This window comes from Pezoporus flaviventris, unplaced genomic scaffold, assembly GCF_033815535.1.
Source record: "Pezoporus flaviventris isolate CSIRO_AGI_PZ_B2104156 unplaced genomic scaffold, CSIRO_AGI_Pfla_v1 ptg000002l, whole genome shotgun sequence".
Taxonomy (NCBI): Eukaryota; Metazoa; Chordata; class Aves; order Psittaciformes; family Psittacidae; genus Pezoporus; species Pezoporus flaviventris.
In genome coordinates, this window is record NW_026892550.1 from 42,933,849 (window position 1) to 42,952,306 (window position 18,458).

At 42.0% G+C, this 18,458-nt stretch overlaps 1 long non-coding RNA gene across 1 annotated transcript in view; it reads right to left on the reverse strand.

The window, feature by feature from the left end:
* Positions 1–1,352: 1,352 nt before the first annotated feature.
* The window catches only part of LOC133281078 (uncharacterized), a 61,991-nt gene continuing 44,885 nt past the window's right edge, over positions 1,353–18,458 (reverse strand). The window contains exons 2-4 of the long non-coding RNA XR_009747375.1: positions 2,807–2,880; positions 2,162–2,260; positions 1,353–1,448 (exon numbers count right to left, since the gene is read on the reverse strand). This is a non-coding gene — a long non-coding RNA (uncharacterized LOC133281078). The remainder of the gene's footprint in view (positions 1,449–2,161; positions 2,261–2,806; positions 2,881–18,458) is intronic.

The following is an 18,458-nucleotide window of genomic DNA, read 5'->3' on the forward strand; positions in this document are numbered from 1 at the left end:
CAGTATTTCCATAATTTCATAACCATGTAACTTCATAAGCACTGACTTTCATTAACACTGCATGGAATTATATTCAGTGTCAGTGTGTGAACGTCTCACAAGAACCATAAATTACTGTAAATTATAGGTCATGCCAGAAGAGAAGAATGTGTTGGTGATGCCTTCTAAATGATAATTCTGCAACTTTTTCTTACTGCAACCAATATCCAGCATCACTTGCCAGCTGTTTGAGTGCTATGTTTCTCAAATGAAACCTACACCAAAACATTCTCATCAAGTTGGTGTAAAGTATCCTGTATTGTCTGACAGAGAATTATCTACTAGACCTTGCAAGTTTTCAATTATGTATTTAATCATATACTAATGTATTTAATGAATAATTAAAAAATTAAGATATTGCACAGCATTTTAATATCAGCTGTCACATAAATTATGATTGCTCTGCTCTACAATCACAAACAATCCTGAGGTGAATATTTCTTCAAGACAAGGTCAGCTGAAGAAAAGCCTCCTTTAGGAAAAAAGGTGGATGATGCCCCCTTTCATCCACTTCTGAAACTTCAGTCACCTTGTAGCTTGCATGGCACGAGAAAACACTCCTGAGAAAGGGTGCTGTAATATAAGAAACGAACACTGGGATTCTTGGAATTGTTTAAAAGTGAAATAAAAATGTAGACATTGGATTCCTCAAAGCCACAATTTTCAACTTTGCGCTGGTCAAAAGCCCACTAAAATTAACCTGAATTTACTGATTTGCTTTAAAATCTGCCTTTCATTGTGCATGTCATATGAGCATAACCACATTTTTGATTCAATGAGATATGCCCCATTTCTCTTACCAGTTCCAGAAGAGGATCAGAGATATTACATGATGAATATGCTGCACTTAGCTGAGATTTTATTGTACCTCGATTCCTGCTGCTTTGTGGAATGTGCAGAGAAGCTGGTTTCCATGATGAGAACAATCCAAAATGGATAGGAAATAGAAGTTAAACAACTATTACTAATTTAATGTATATTCATAGGACTATTGTTTCTATCCAGTTACTTGAATATTCTAGTTCAGCAGACGCCCCTAACGTCTGTTAACCCCTATCAGTCTGCTTTTTCAGCAACCCAACAGAGGACATCACCACTGACGTAAGTGGGTCAATGTCACATAATAGCTCTGGGACTGCACACTCACAGATTTAGTGTACGACTCTGTACGTGTTACTGGGTTTTTACCAAAAAAGACATTGATCACCATGACAGACACAAAGCAGCGCTATTCACACTCCCTGAACTGAGACATCAAATGGACCCATTGCTAATTAGGATGATGACAGCCAAGAATTAAGTTTCAAAGCCTGTGTTTATTCTCACTTCTTAACATTATTCCTCTTTGTCCCATCCTTTTCCTTCTCACAAATACGGTAGTAAAACTTCAGGCAGTCTCTTCTGTGATTCTGCTGAACAGTTTTTTGTTAACAGACACACAATAACAATGATAAACGAGATAGAAGAAAGTGGTCATTAAGCTATTAGAAACTGAATGTACACCGTCTGAGCACACCCAGCATTTAGCTTTAGCTTGCTTTCTTAAGCCAGGAATATAAAATGATACAGAGCAGAAAATGCAAATCATCAATGATGTAATAGTGACCTGTGCGATACCTTGGAAGATCTTAAGCATACATTAACATTTTCTTTACAAAAAAAACCATTCTCCTATCCTGACATATGAATGCTTGCTTACTTTCTTCAGGGCTCTCCAGAATGCATTAACACTCTGTATTCCTTAAAACTACATTGGCCCTCATGCCTCTGAGAAGATGCAGCAATGTTTTCCTGCAGCTGGCTGTGTAGCCAATAGGTTTTGACTCATGGGGGGTGGGACTGAATACTAAGAAATGTGTGGTGGTTTTAAGTTTTAATTTTTAAACAGCTCGTAAGAAGCACTCAGCTATACTGCCAGTGAATTCCTGCTGGTCTTGGTAGAGGGAAAATGTAAATAAGGGAAAAAGCAAAAAACTTGTGCTTACAGAGTCATTTGTCATGGGAACCTGGTAAAATCTTGTGGAAGGAATGCACTTAGCAATGAATAAAAGTACTCTGAATGATTCATCTCTGGCTTGCCGAAAGAGGCACAAAGATGATGAGGAACTTGACACATCCATACCCGGAAGTTGCAGACACAGAGACCAAGCAACATGGGAGACCTTGTTGGGAGATTTGAATATCCAAGAAGAGCAGATGTGGGCAGAGCTGCCCTCAAAACCTGATGGTATCGAGGGGCAATGAACGAATCCAGAGAAACAGCTGAGGTGAAACTCTTTCCAGAGATAATGCTTTGCCTGTCTCGTTAAGGAGATTAATGAGCTGACAGGTGGTGATGATTAGCTTTTTAAAAAAGGCTTTGTTGGGGAAAATTTGGAATGTTAATTTCTTTCCTGTTTTCTGAAGTTTGAGGTTTGTGTGTTTGTCAAGTCATGCTTTGAAATGATCTTTTATCTAAAGTGGTTATGGTTTGCTTTCTTTAGACAAAACATTTTGATAACATGCTTTGAATAAGTTCCAATAACCATTTCAGAGCAAACTATCACTGACATTTCCAGGAGGTAAAGTGTTGGAAAAGCCCAGCTTTTCCCACAAGTATTGTTTTCCTCTGAAAGAAGCCCATGCTGGAATGAAAAAAATTCTTATCAAGCTTCAAAACTCTCATCTGATGATTCTGAGAGTTCACTATTATGTGAGATGATGATTCATTAGCAGAAGAAAGATCTACTCAAACAGAAGGGTATCCCAGAGTCTGTGACTTTCTTACCTTGGTTAAATGTTCACAGGAGGAAGTTGGAGAAGAAAAGTAACCTCTTCAGTCTTTTTGACCAAAGACAGCACCTGTGTAGAAATAAGCGGCTTGTTAGCATGCATAGCCTATCATCTTCGTAGAATAGGTAATTTGCACTCATTTCTCCTCATGCTGAAATGGGCTTTTTTACCTGCCTACATTTTGCACCTTTGTTTTACTTTCTTTCAGTGTAGCTACATCTATAATTTCATTGATGTTATTTTTACAAGTCAATACTGAATTAACTGCAGGCTGACAAAAAGACATAACAGAAGAAAAATTCTCTGCCTTAATATGCAATTACAATATAGTGAGAAAGAAACAGTGCTTTACAATTAAAACATTCAACTAGTTAAAATAACAATGCATAAATTTCTGCAAGAAGAAACCAAAGCCCTTCACAGGTAATCTTGGATTCAAGTTATTAATACCAGTCAGATAAGTGAGAATATCCACTGGCAGGGCATCAATAACAAGGGAAGTTCAGTTTTAAAAGAGCCACAAGAAAAAACCCATGAATAGCTCTTAATGCTTCTCATAGCAATGAAACAGCCACTTAAATGGAAAACGAAAATTTAAAAAACAAATGGAGTGTAACTTTGAGCAAGGATTTGTTTTTCAAAGGCATTCATCTATGTTATATGACTGGTAGACTTGAGTCCCTGTAGTGCAACAAGTTCATATCCAAGCTCAGATTTTAGGGAGTACATGATGTTTTGATTGGAAACTGGATATAAGGAGACTCCTTCAAACAATAACCAAAATAAAGACATTGACATGAAGAATTCAGCTGTGGTTTCACATGTAGCCCCGACAGTCTGGCAGCTCGCTGACCAAGGCAGGGCTGCTGCTCTCCTTCCCCCCCATTTAGCTGCTTTTGCCCCAGCACCAGGCTTGCCCCATCCCAGGCTGCCCCACTGCTTCTTCCCTTCACTGACACGCATCAGATGACAGAAACCAACACAAGGTTTCTACTTCTTATTTTCCTATTTTTTTTGGCCAATTTAGTGAGCTAAATCAGGTAACAGAGAAACCCAGCAAGTAGAAGGGGAGCACTGTAAGCACATGGCATGAGGGAGGTACTGGGGAAGGACCTCTTCCTCCCTAGGTCAACACCAAGCTTTGTTCACTGAGGTCAATAGGGAGGGCCCCACTGACTCCATCAGGCACTTGATTGGTCCCACATTTGGAAGGAGAAGGAGAACAGATTCATATGTGAAGCCCATCTTCATTCTGCATGTGCTAGTGCACACCTATGCAGGTAAACTGTACCCAGCACCCAGTCTCCTCTTTGATGGTACACTGTATGCCTCTGTTAGGGAGCAACAAAGCTTGTACCAAAATTGCCATAAGGAATAATCTATGAAAACTCACAAGTCTTGCATCCTCCTCTTGCCCACAGTGCTACTTACCTCGAAGACCGATCCTATGACTCTTTTGTCTCATTCCCTCTTTGCCCACATGGCCAGGTAAGAACTTTGAGATGGAGTAGAAGCTTGGCAACTTCAATTTAGGCCAGAGCACCCCCACCCAAACCAGGGCCCATTCTTCATTTCATGGAAAATTTCAAGCTGCAGAAGGTTAATTATGAACAGTGGCAAGGTGAGAATGAACAGTGGTGGCACCTGTCAAGCCATGAGCTGCACTGGATTTATAAACAGGTTCTGTACTCAATTAATGCTCTTGCCTTTGGCATGCAGAATAAGTTTGCTCAAGAGTAGAAAAAGACTGAGTAATACAAAGCTGCACACTGCAGCACTTTATTCATTTTTTCACGTTGAACCTAGGAGCTAATTAGTTATGTTAGTGTAGAACTAATAGCACATTTCTTATAACAGCTGTTTCTTTCCTAAATGTTTTATGTAAAGCTCACAAGTTTGGTATCTGAGTATGCAAAAAAAAAGTGAGAAATGCTTTCTCTGCTCTTGAAAAATCTTAGTCTAATTAGGTTGTCCATTTTTCTATCTAGATGTTAAAGTGTAGAGAGTTTCCCTTGGTAAAAGATACCAGAAATATCAATTCTTCTGGTTTAAAAGGTGCTCAGGAACAAATCTATTCTAACCACTGATTTGTAACATTAAAGTAGCAGTGAACATACTTTGGTTAGATGTTCTATAGTTATCTGTAAACCTGGGGATACACTAAATATGGTCCAAATGTGCCAACTGGTTTTAATAATCATGAGTCTGTGTGTGATGTATGTTAATTACATCAGTAATCACATAGTATAGACCCCAGCATTCAAGGCCTCTTTTTCTTATTTTAATTTGTACAGTATTTATACCACCAAGACAGTAACTAACAAAACCAGCTTCCCTTCCTGCTTGCTCTTCAGAAGATTTATACAAGCATTTTCTGCTTGTAAGAAAATTCCTGCCTGTGGCAACCCTTTTACCCCAGCCTTCACAGCTCCCTGCATTGGGAAGGGAGGTCAAAGATATGACAATGGATGCAGAGCGATTGCCTAGCCCAAAGCTGCTGCATGGCCACAGTTAACTCTAATAACGGATTTGTCCAAAGACTTCCAGTAACATGCTGGTATTATTACAGCAAGAGAACACACCACTGTAGATCATGCAACACCCAGCGTATATTAACATAAACTTCACACACACACCTCCACATGCCCCTCTTTGCATATGGCTATGAAAAGCCTAGAGGGGATTAAGTGCTTCAAGCACAGAAAGAGAGAAGAAGAAGAGAGTCTACAAACAAGCCACCATTTGATTGCTTGACCTCCTAATCCTTTTTTTTTTAAATCACATTGCTGATGTTATCTGAGTATAGCTGGAGTGCAAGCAGCAAGCACAGCTCCTGCATCCAAGACAGATTTACAGCTGAATAGATCAAAAACCAACAACCAAACAAAAATTAACGGTTGACAACTTTTAAAAAGTGAGTTAAAGGCTCTTTGAGAAACAGAAAGGAGGCAGAAACACACACTGTAACAATTGAGGCCAGGAAAAAGAAAGAAACCTAGAGAAGAGAAAGAAACCTAGAGTCTCTGTGCTCTGCTTAGGTGCCCTAACAAACAGCTGCTTCAATGTAAAGCACATAATCCCTCCTTCATGCACAGACTGCAACCCAGAGCTGTCTCCCCACATGCACTTATATTTTCCCAGCAGAATGCCCTAGACACTCGGTGTCGAGTCAACATTATACCCCAGTCAGTGCAATGTGATTTATTTTACGTGATGTAGCACAGTTTCATAAGAAAGGGGCTGCGAGTCCCCCTCCGCAAGCTGTGCCCCAGCACCCCCTTTTCCCTGTGGCTACAGCTTCATTTGGCTTTGAGGAATGCTGGTTTCCTTCCTGAAAGCAAAATGCTCCTGTGAACACGCAACACGACAGGCATGCTTAAAAACACCTCCCAAGCTGAGTGCCCCAGGGAAAAACACCTTGTCTGGATATTGCATGGAACAAGGCATGGGGAGGTGCTAAACTGCTCACCCAGCAGTGCACGGCAGAAGAGTCTCATGGTCAGAGCTACAGCCCAGCTGCTGGTGCCACAGAGGTGCAGAAACCTGAGCAGGAATCCCAAGTCCCCAAATTTGGCCTCAAGCACTGACATTAGTTACTGGGCCTTTAAAAACAGTCTTTTGGAACATAAATATACAGATAGATATTTTTTTTAATCAAGATACAAATTTTCCTTGGAAGGGTTATTTTGTTCTTTTATTATCTGTACATGAACTATGCAGGGCATTTGTTTAGGATCTGTAAAAATCTGTTTCCCATAAGCAGCTTGGCATTCTGTCTTTATTAGCTACAACTTTCATAGAGAAAACATTGTACTATCAAAAAGAATCATTATTACTTTAACTTTATCACACCAGGTGATTACAACTGAGATAATTAGAGGCTAATTTGAGAGGAGCCAAAGGGGAAGTGGAGCTAGAAGTTAATCAGTGTGCCTGTATTTAAATCAGGAGTGCACAGAGGTTGATTTTTAGCAGATTTTTGCAGCTCAAATAGCTCGCCTTGAAGGATATAAGAAGGAAAAACATGTATAGAAAGAGGCGAAGGAGATAGGACAGGCAACTGCAGTGTGGGGAAGTGCATGTTTAACCTGCTGGGCTGAAGCCACCTTTCATGTGTGCAAGGCTCCCACCTTGGCCAGCTTGCTGCTCTCTCCTTCCCAAAAGCCAAGCATGAGCCCAGTCCTGTGACAGGGAGCCCCTGAGCAGCTCCACACAGAGTGTGCTGGAAAGAGCATTTCCCACTACCAGTGCTTCCAGGTGGGAGCCAGAGGCAGAGCTCTTTGAGAAAGAGCCCAGAAAAGGCATTTTGCAAGTAAAAAAGTTTAAACTAAAATAAAAAAAAAAAGTTTAAAATAAAAATTAAAATTAAAAAATATAGCTCTGGCTCAGATATTAGGGAAAGGTAATTTTGGGGCACAGAAGGAGTCATTTCAATCAGAGCAATGGCTGCTGGAGGGCAGATTACATCCTGCAGGCTCTTTCCAGAGCAAGATTGTTTCTCTCTCTGAGTATGCTCACAGAAGATGCCTTACCACCACCTCACCACCACCACTCTGGGGAGAAACAGGGAGACATGAGCCCGTGCCACACTAGTCAAGCTGTGCTGCTTCCAGCATTCTTGCCGGCTCAAGCGCCTCCTCATAGCTCTATGTTATAGCACACATGTACCCCTTTGCTTTGTTCAGCATAACTCACTACAAACATCCAGCCATGACAGCTCCTGTGCATCTGCTGAATGTTCTCTTCCCTGCCATCAGATACAGTAGGAACTAAGCCCTGGCATTCTTGCTTGCTGTTGAGCAGACCCGTTAGAAAAGCTTGGGGGATGCGGATCCATTTAATCTGCCTGGCTGTGCATTAGGAAATATTTAGTAGAGTATTTTTTTTCCACCACCACCTTCTCAGAAAAATGGGTCGTTTGCCTTGCCAGAATAACTTATAACAGGTCAGTGCGTGAAATATGCTATTACCAATAAAAGCATTATTATGATAGGATAAGGGAAATTTATGGTAGGGCTTTTAGCTGTATGGCAATGCGGCTAAGAGAATTACAATGGGAAAAAGAGTGTTTGCTACACCTGATCATTGAATAAAGCAGCTCTTGGCTCCTGCCTGCTTCCTCTGATAGTTTGGGTTCACAGGAGCATTGGTGCACCAGTTAAGGGAGGTTGAACCCTGCCCTGCTGTCCATCAATCCAGACTGCCACAGGAGCAGCATCAAGGGCATTTCTGTTATCCCAGTTACTGACCCAAGCTCACTGAAAGATGGGATGCTCTTGTTTCCATTGCAAGGAGATTCAGCACATAGACTTTAACAAGGTGGGAACCAGGGACTCTTTCTTCCTAGATCCAAGCCCCAGGAATCCCCTTTCTCCAGAATAAAGCCTTCCTGTGCATGTCTGATGTCTGCAGGTGAAGCAGGATTTTGCTTGACTTCCCTAGACAAAAAAAGCAAGGGCACGAACTGACACATGAGCTCTAGACACACTAGCGTCTGGCAACTGCCCCATCTCTGTTTTCTTGCTTCCTGTTTAATAGGCCCTTTAGGGAAGTTTATTGCTGATCTATACTAGAAAATTACTCATATAATTGAAACATCAGTGTAATATTGTTTGCCCAGTAAAACGTTTTCTTCAGGAATTTCTGGATGCAATTATCCCTTGTGACTAATACAAACAACAACTTAATTGCAAATATATGGTCAGAAATGTCATTTTATGTTTAAACATAAAATGCCTGTTGTCTCAGCATTTCAGATCAAATAGACTGCCCTTGCTGAGAGCAGCCAAGGGAATTCAAGGAGCAGAAACAGGGTAGGAATGACAGAGGCTAATTATCCTTTCCTCGGGAATTTTGTTAAGTAAGCGTGTGAGATCCAATTTACTATTATAACCCTGAGATGCTCCTGAGAGAGTCTCAGGTGCTTCTGAACCCCAAGACACCTTTAAACCCACCAGCAGTGCAAGCAGTGAGCCTCTGCCAGGTTCAGGCTTAACAGCACCTCTTCCCCACTGCCATCTGCATCCCTAATCCCAGCTCTACCTGAGCAGGGCCATAGCATGACCATGGGAGCTGCTCAGCATTTACCCTCAGTTTTCAGAATTTCCGAGAGCAGAGAATGACACAATACTTAAAATACTCTGCAAGGGTTTGGCTGGATCATTGTTATTTTTCAGATTTTTGCATTAAATCCTTTACTTTTTATATATCCATATGTGCATACACCAAAAATTCTACATACGCAGAGATGCAAAGTCATGGAGGAAGAGGAGGGAATAATGGGGTTTGAATCCCTATAAAATCCCCAAATTACTCCTTTTTAAAATACTTGTGTTATAGTAAAATGAAGAAAACTGTTTTACAATCCTATATTCTGAGAAATGAGGGCTACTGGCAAACATGACTAAGGCACAATAGTTTTCAAACCTGGTACAATCTGCACAACTTCACTAGAAACCAACCATAAGGCATTAATAATTTCTTTTCAAAATAACATTAAACAACCAGTGCTCAAATAACTCCAGGAAGTGGCCTAAAAATGGAAAGGTCGCTTATTCAGACGTTAGCACTAAACATGAGAGTCTTGAGCTCATGAAGTGAACAAATTGTGTCCTTCTGTCCTCCTCTACATGAAAGAGGATTCAATATGAGTAACACAACATTGTCCACATTCACTGAAATGGAACAGAATTCCCACATTATGTCACCAAAATGTCTATTTGTTATTAATTAAGAGAGTTTAAATATAATTCACTAATATTAAGATAGGGAAAAAAAAACAAAAAAAAAAGAAGAAAACCACCCAAACCAGACCTCTAAATCAAATCGCTTGTTTGAACACCTGTGAGATCACTGGAGTCCACACCTGAAGCGCAAGAATGTTCTTTCCTTACAAGCAGCCAAGACAAAACTAGACAACATGGGAACCACAAGAAAACTTGGATCCTAGTTCTCATGCTCACTCACAAATGGTTCTAGTCTTTGCAAGAAAGGAAAGCAGTCTCCTAGCTCCAAACACCACAAACCCAGAGGAAACCCTGAAACTATACAGTCGATCCTTTCTTTTAATTTATCATGCAGAGCATTCGCTTTGGGTTTTGAATGATTTACTACTAGTACAGCTTAACTCTACTAAAGTTGAAATCAGCATATTACCATGTATTGAAACAATTTTGGCCTTTCGTTAGTCTTCATACAACATCACTTAAGCATTGATACCAGCTTCAGCGTCAGCAGAATACACATTTCAATATGTACTCTAAATTAAATATGTATGAGAATCTGAGAGCCACAATGACAATTATTGCACCTTGGAATGAGACTTGGAATGTTTCGTCTGGCAGAGTTCAAAAGACTTTTCAGCTGGGAGCAGCTGCAGCTTGGTTAGTGCAAGAATGGCTTGATTGCAATTCATAACTTGGAATATGGATTAATGCAATATTCATGGAAAAGTGTGTGTGCAGAGCTCCATATGGCCAGTGCAGCTCTGAAAGCATTTTGCTTCAGGGAAGAATCATGTCACCAGAATGCATTTGCCTTTAGTGTGTCCAACTTAGGAAGGAAGCTATTTTCCTTGCTTAGCTGGTATGCAGGTTGTGGAGGCTAAAACTCCTCCCCACTACCCAAGGAGGCTGGAACAGACCTGCTGGTTCTTTTGACTGTGGCTTGACTGGCTCCTTATTTGTTCCCAGCAGAATGTACAGTGTATTAGCTCTATCTAGAGCATCCTCACAAATCCTCTGAGACGGCTCTTGAGATTAGAAATGCTGTCAATATAGACAAGAATCAGGACCTACACACAGTCCAGGTGGGCTCTCTACACATCAAACACACCCAGCAGCTTTGTACAGTATGAATAAACACTTTGGTGACTGAATAAGCCATCAGACAGGCTCGAGCAGATGAGATGAATGCAAAGACAGCAGGCAGACGCAGTACTTGCAGTCTTCTATCAAAGGCTGAACAGAGCACTGCAACCGCCCTTATGCTGAGTACCGGGGGAGGCCAGTCAAACTCCCACACTTAGTCATTTGGCACCTGCTTTCTTGTTGCTCTGGTGATACTGAAGATCTTAAAGTCAAGACTGAAGAGTGTATCTGACAGATCTCATTTGGGGAGACAAAATGGGGGGGTGACACAAAAAAGATGTGATGCCAAATAGGACTCTTAGTTGGGTCCTCATTCTTCACATGGCTTTATTTCAGGGCACTGCAGGAAAATACTAGAAAAAGAAAAAAAAAGAAGGATTCATCCTAGGTCACAGAATGGTTGAGATTGGAAGAGACCTCTGGATTTCATCTGGTCCAACCCTCCTGCTCTAGCCAGACTCCCGGCACCAGTTGCCCAAGGCCCTGTCCAGTCAAATTTTGAATACCTCCAAGGATGGAGACTTCACAACCATTCTGGTCAAACTCTGGCAGAGCTTGATTGCCCTCACAGTAAAAGAAGGTTCTTCTTTTGTTCCAGTTTGCACCCATTGCCTCTGATCCTGTCACTGCCTGCATGACTGGAAAGAGCCTGGCTCCATGCACTTTACACCCTCCCTTCAGGTATTTGTACAAATTGATGAGATCCTCCCAGAGCCTTCTATTCTCCAGGTTGAACAGTCGCAGATCTCTCAGCCTTTCCTCATAGGAAGAATGCTCCAGTCCCTACATCATCTCTGTGGCCGTTCACTAGACACTATCAATGTGTCTATCTCTCTCTTGCACCAGAGAGCTAAGAACTGGACCCAGCATTCCAGGAGTGGCCTCACCAGTGCTAGTAAAGGGGAAGGATCACATCCCTCAACCTGCTAACAATACCTTTCCTAATGCAGCCCAAGGTACCACTCATCTTCTTTGCCACAAGCACACATTGTTGGCCCCCCAGCTCCTTTTCTGCCAATCCACTTTCCATCTGGGTGGCCTCCAGTGTGTACAAGTGCCTGGAGTTCTTCCTCCCCAGGTGCAGGAATTTGCTCTTTCCCCTAACTGAACTTCATGAGGTTCCTGGATGAAAGACACTGTGCAAAGATGCTGCAGTTGCTGTTGGAATGAGTAACCCTCATTTGCTTTGCAAATTTGGATCACCAACGTAGGCTTCATGAGCAGAAATCATTCTCCTTCCAATAGGGTAAAATACTGCAGCTGCACTAATACACAAGGCATCAATTTAACATTTGAAGTAAATAATATTCTTTTGAAAAGGAATATACTTCTGAAGGATGAACTTGCAAGAAAGCCAGAGTGGAATTATCCAAGTTTGAATTGAGCCAGGACCCTGGAGCATGACACAGGTTACCATCCTCACCTCACGGAGATCACAGTTATTCAGAACAATTAGAAATGCCTTTGGCAGATAAGCTTTGACCACATGAGATCACCTGCCACTGCTCAGCAGAGGGGATGCTGCTCTGCAGCATGTGCAGCTCACTCCATGCTTGAACAAGGCCAAAACAGGAATCTTAGCCTTTCCAAGAAATATTGACTCACAAGGACCAAGTAGCATGATAAAAGGAAAAGCAAATTAATAACAGCAGCAGGGAGACACCTGATGCACTTCCCAGGTATGTATTTTGGGGTGATAGTTAAGCAACTGCAGCTGACTTAAAAATGTGGCTAGTTCCCGTAATTTCATTTCTGTCAGGAGGATCGCGCACCTTCACACCTTTCCCTGGTGTTACTTCATCTCTTCCTACTTTTCTATCATTTCTGTATTTTCTGACAAAGTGCTAGCACATTGGGAGCACCCTCTTGGTTCAAAAGGGGCTGTGATCTCACATACATATTTCCAGTGAAACCACAGCGTAGCTTGGGGAAATAGGAATGTGCTTAAAGCAACTTGTGCAACTCACTGAAGATCACACCAGCTATTACATGGAGGAAGGTGCAATTATTGCATGCTGTTATCTGACTTCTGAGAATTTGGATGAGTGTTGCTCCAAGTGCAACAAGATCAGTGAAAGATATTCCAACTGATTTCAGAGGGTCAGCAGTCTAGCTCTAGGTGTTCAGTGCTCTAAGTTGATGTTTCCTTGAAGTTCCTTTCCAGAGGTTAAAAGTGGTTTGGGGGGGAAATAAATTTTCAATTCTAGGACTCCTGTTTCTCCTCAGTGTTCAAGAGTTGTCCATTTGCAGTCTTCACAGAATAGCAAACCTTCAGCCAATATTCATGTGATGCTGCTGAACACAGACTTCTTGATGATTTCTTTTTCAGCAACATCCCTGGCTGGTAGAGGTTGTGATAACTTGCTAGAACATTTTATTGTACTCTTTAAGTGGATTGTTTTCCTTGCATCATGTCCTCTAAGGCATACTGAAATGATTTAGGACCTGGCAGATCTTATTTGGGGAGACGAAATGATCAGACCTGATGCTAAAGTGCATTCCAATTTGTGCATCTTCTCATTCTTCGCAGGGCACTGTTTCAAAACATTTTTCAAAAATAGAATCTTTTGTACAGATATTCTATTATTCCATATAATAGAAAATAATATCATAGAATAGAATAGAATAGAATTTACATCCATGGATTAAAAACAACATTGTGCCTTATCTTCTCAGGACTAATCTACAATTACAAAGCATTGCCTTATGTGGGAGCATTTCACAAACAAATAATTATGCTTTCTAGAAGGCAAAGCTGTCACCGCCACCATCACCACTTTGTTAGCATTATGTTACAGACTGTGTGTGTTGTCTTCTTAAGCTCATTTTCCCTAAACTTGGATAATACTTCCTTCAGGAGATACCATGGTCTTCTGCACTCTGCACCTTCCAACAACTTCCCTTTCCTAACAGCTTAAGAGCTCTTAAGGTGGGTCACGGCCATGTGAGGTTGTGGCAGAAGACCCAGAAGTATAAGAAAAAGAGCTAGAGGCTGCCAGGAGCTACAGATAGAAAACATCCATCTGATCTCCACCTTCAGCCAAGCAGTGAGGCAAACCTGCACTTTCCTCAAGCACCTAAACCTCTATTCCATTGTCAAAGGCATAGGAAGAGCCTGCCCCTGTGGTACTAACATATGATTCAGAAAGTGAAAGGTCACCAAAAATCTCCAGTATCACCATCACACAAGGCGAAGATTGATGCAGCCTGAAGCATGCTCTCTCTCTCTCTCTCCCTCTTTCTCTACCACCCAGAAATTCAGCCAAATGAAAAGCAAAGCCTTCCCTCCAGGAAAACCAAACAAAAGCCATGTGTCCTGAACCCTCATTGTGTCCAGACAGGCATAGGGAGTTTGCCAGAGCAAACAAGTTCCAGAGTCAAAGGATTTCCGCTGAGAGCTCTCTGCATCCAGTCCTCCTCAGCCTGGCCCCGCGCTTCCCAGCCAGCTCTCACTGCTCAAACCGCGGCAAAGAGGCCTCCCATTACAATGACATATTTGACAGCTTTGCCAAGAGCACTTGGTGAGGTGCCAAAGAAAGAAGCAGCGTGCTTTCCTGAAAAAAGCAGACACACCGCAGAGGAATACTTGAAACGCTCCTTCTAGTAAACCTGAATGGCTGAGTGCCCATGTGGAGAAGTCCTTGTGTTGTTATACCAAGGGAGAGTGGAGAACAGGCTACATGGGGCCTCTCTCTCTCCAGAACTTGCCCTCCCATTCCCAATGGCATTCCAGGCATCTGCACTGGAGAGCAACCAATCTTTTTCTGCACTTGGGTTCACTTTGAACACATTCTCACCTGCTGAATTTCAAGCTAATACCTTGAATTTACCTTGTATCAATTAGCAGCACTTCAGAGCCCCAGTGCTCAACACAGATTTTACTAGGTCTCCTCTTTACCCAAGCAAAAGCCCCAGGCCTGGCTCCAGCTGCTCCCATGGTGAGAAGCGCCATATCCACCAAAATCCCTCAGCCCAGTGGAAAACCACTATAAGAAAACCAGAGATGCTTGAGAGGGCATACAGTATTTAGGAAACATTTTCAGGTAGATGCTGAGTGACACAAAGATAGCCATGTGACTCCAAAGACAGTGTCGCCCCAAAGCACCAGCTCTGAGTAAGGGGATAAGGGTTCAAAATAATTATACTTTCATGTGTCTAGACAGAGACAGAAGGCACAACCCTGTCCAGGTTTTCTTGCTGTAGGGAAAACCTGAGGAGGAGTAAATGCCATTGCAGACACTAGAGCACTTTTCTCCATGACCCAGAATAAAACAATGCTTTCCAGTGGCAGAATTTTAAGGGGCTTATGGAGAAAAGCGTGTGTGTGTGTGTAATGAGTGGATGAAATGTCTTCATCATAAGGTCTCCCATATATTTATCTGAGGCATCAATCTACTTCTAAATTTGCATGTTACAGGAAGCTTTTAATAGCATGGCATAATCTAAGGCACGTACCGATTCCATTTTTAAGACAGTTAACTTCTCTCTGGTTTACACAACTTCCTCTGATTTTACACAAACTCAAGCATAACGGAAGGTTCTTCTTCCATTGCTTTTGTGTAGCATATCCTTTCTTCTTGTTTCTTCTTTAAACCACACTGTTGTTTTGGGGTTTGGTTTGTGGGTTTTATTTTATCATTACTATTTAATGCAGGATTGTGCATCCAGAGCCTTGCAGATGTAATGCATAATTGAACATTATATTCCACTCTTAAGAGAGACACCATAAAATTAATATTCAAACTATATTCTTGATGATCCAATGGAAGACAGCAAAATAACACAAAGAAAATATTCTAAAGCAATTTGTGGCCTACCTACAGATTATTTTTCAGATATTAGCATAGTAAGAGGAAGACTTAACATGAATAGAAGGTGGGGTTTAATTCACAAGCAGTGTTATACTGTGCAAGAATGCTTTGGGCAATTTTGCACTTAAGGAGTCAGAGTGAACAGGATTTGGGATGATGGGGAAAAAAGAGAGTGAGAAAAGACCAGATTTCAAGCAATGGTCCCTTATCCCTGTGGGGAAAGAGACTACTAGAGCTCAAACTATATTGCAGATGGGACCACAGTGGGGTCAGTGTTTCAGAGCATGGTGCTCCTGGCTTCAGGAAAGACATTTGAAACACTTTTAGAACAAAACTTTATGGGTACCATTTGATGCAGTATTACTCTAAAGCCAGACAGAAAGGGGGTTTGTGTGTGGGTGTGGGTGTGTGTGCGTGTGTGTGTGAAGTATAAAGTGATGCAAAAACTGTATTCAAGAGAGAATCAAGGTAGGGGGAATCAGAAAGGGATGGCCATTAACTAATCAGCTACTTCAGTCATTACCACAGTCGTGAAACTAAGATATGAATTTGGAGTAAAAAGTGCCTCATATGGGGCTGTTTTGCTCTGAGATATTGGTGTGAACAAAGAGATGTCAAGTCATTAAAGTTTGAGCTGATGCCAGCTAGTCTCAGATTTCAGAGTCAGGATCCAGAGTTTCTATTTGTGTCCCAAACTGTTTCTAGAAGTAGAAATTATGAATTTGAACTTTATCATAGGAGCACTGATGCCTGATCTTGATATCTACTGGCATCTAAAAACATCTGAGTTCTATGTAAGCTGTGTTTTTGTGCATTGCTGGGGCTCCATTTTTCATTTTCATCAGGTTAAGGTTTTCCTCAGTTAAAATGCTGAGTCCTGGTATTTGTGGCTGCAGAAACATATCCTTAAAGGCATACAATAAGTAAATGATGGAGTTCTGCCATTGTAAACACGCAGCTTAAAATGGTGGCTGAAATGGAAATCTGCTTTTTCAACTAGGCTGACATCTCTGCACTCCATAAATGGGCAAGGAACAAAGAGAAGGTGCATTATTTTATGCTCAGAAATAGCTAAGGTGCATAACCGTAACCAGCAATTGCCTGAGTAATTAATACTAGAAAAGGTCCAGGGAACAGGTACACCTACACTACCACATCTGCTGTTCAGATGTTTATTAGTCACAACTTGACATTAAAAGGCCTTCTAATTGGCAAGGATTTATTCCCTTTGATCTCAGGAAGTTTGTAATTGTGAGGGTCATAGACACAACGCAAATGATGTCTAAGTCTCCCACCCTTCCTTACGTATTGCAGAAATCATGAACTGCAGTGCAGAAAGCAGGGTGGCAGCAAACAAAAAGCAAAGGAGCTCCCATCTCTGGTCTATAGGGAGAAAAGGACACACACCTCCCCACGTGCCCAGATCAGGGGTGAAAACCTGATTTCTCACATATAGCTTTGATTACCTCTCCAACTTTATGATTCTCTCCAGTGACTGGCAGCCGAGTCCAGAAAGCACAGCTTTCTGCAGCATCACCTTACACACTCCTGCTAGTCACCCCATGTGGGAGCCAGCCAGCACCCTGGTGGTCCTCTTTACACAGTGCAGGGGCCACCACACTGCTAGTGGACAGGGTTAGGGCACAAGTGCCCCAGTAGCATAGCGCTGGGAAGCACACATATGGTGCTGCCCACACACAGAGCTGTGATGGGGACGGCATGGTGGCAAGTTTAGCCCTGCCGCTCCATCATGTCCCGTGCTCACCCCGGCATACCAGGCCTGGCCACTGCTGCCCGGGAAGGAAGCACTGTTGCAATGCCAGGGATGTTCTGGCAAGAAACATTTCCAGAGAGCTGCACATTTGAGAAGGCACTTAAAAAGCTCAGACCGCTTTGTTTAAATTCCATTTGAAGACAGACCCATAAGCTCTGTGTATTATTTATTGGTTATTGTCTTATTTAATCCCCTTTGGAAATGCAACAATAGAGGAGTTAGCTCTCCATTATTTTTTTCCAAGCTAGCGATGTTATTCCTTTACTTAGGAACAGAAAGCAGAGCTTACCATGCATTTAACTACCAGCATAGATGGGTTATGTGACCACACTTTCCCAGTTTCTGACTCACCATCAGCCACCGTAAGTGATGCATTGGTCACTGGTACACCACTTGGGAACACAGACCTTTGACTAGCTACCTCAGCAGGTGCATCTCTGCCCCCAAGCCAAAGTGCACCTTTCCTGATGACTCCTGAAGAACACCAGAGGTTTGGCCATAGGAAATAAGCTTCCAGGAGACTGTAGGTGTCTTGTCCCACATGCACCACTACACTAGTTTGAAATTCTCACCTCCAGGCTAACCTACAAGGGAAAATCAGGAGTAGAAAAGGGCACTTGCAAAAAGAAGGGAGATTGTCATCACCTAAGAGTGGTCTGCTCACACTGTCATTGAGGAGCACCGATACTCCCACAGGAGGATCTCTGGTTTTCACTATAAGCTTTCTTTAAAAAAGCCCAATGCAAAAAACACACGCAAAAGCCCCACATCACCACTGCTCTCTCATGCTACGTAAAAGCCAGTTAAAAAAGCAGGAAGATCCTCAGACTTCCACCTTCACTTTCACACTGAAGCAAGCTGCCCTCAGACACAAATTTCATTTATACACATCTGTTGAGCTTTTTTGCTTTGAAGAGGCATTTGTTTACAGGGAAGACATGCATAAGAGTCAGACTTCACCCTGAAATCAGATTTTACTCCTGTAATGGTGGGCTTGGGCATCTGGAGTGTATATGCACAGCAGCTAGTCTCCAGTTCAGCTTGTAAAATCTTTTTGTGGGGGGTAGTGACTTTCCTAGTATTTTTCATGTTAGAATAAATTAACTTAAGTGTGCATGGAAGGTAGGAATACATATGACTGAAATGAAAAGTTGGGCTAAAAATAGCACTAAACCAATTGCATTGTTCACACTG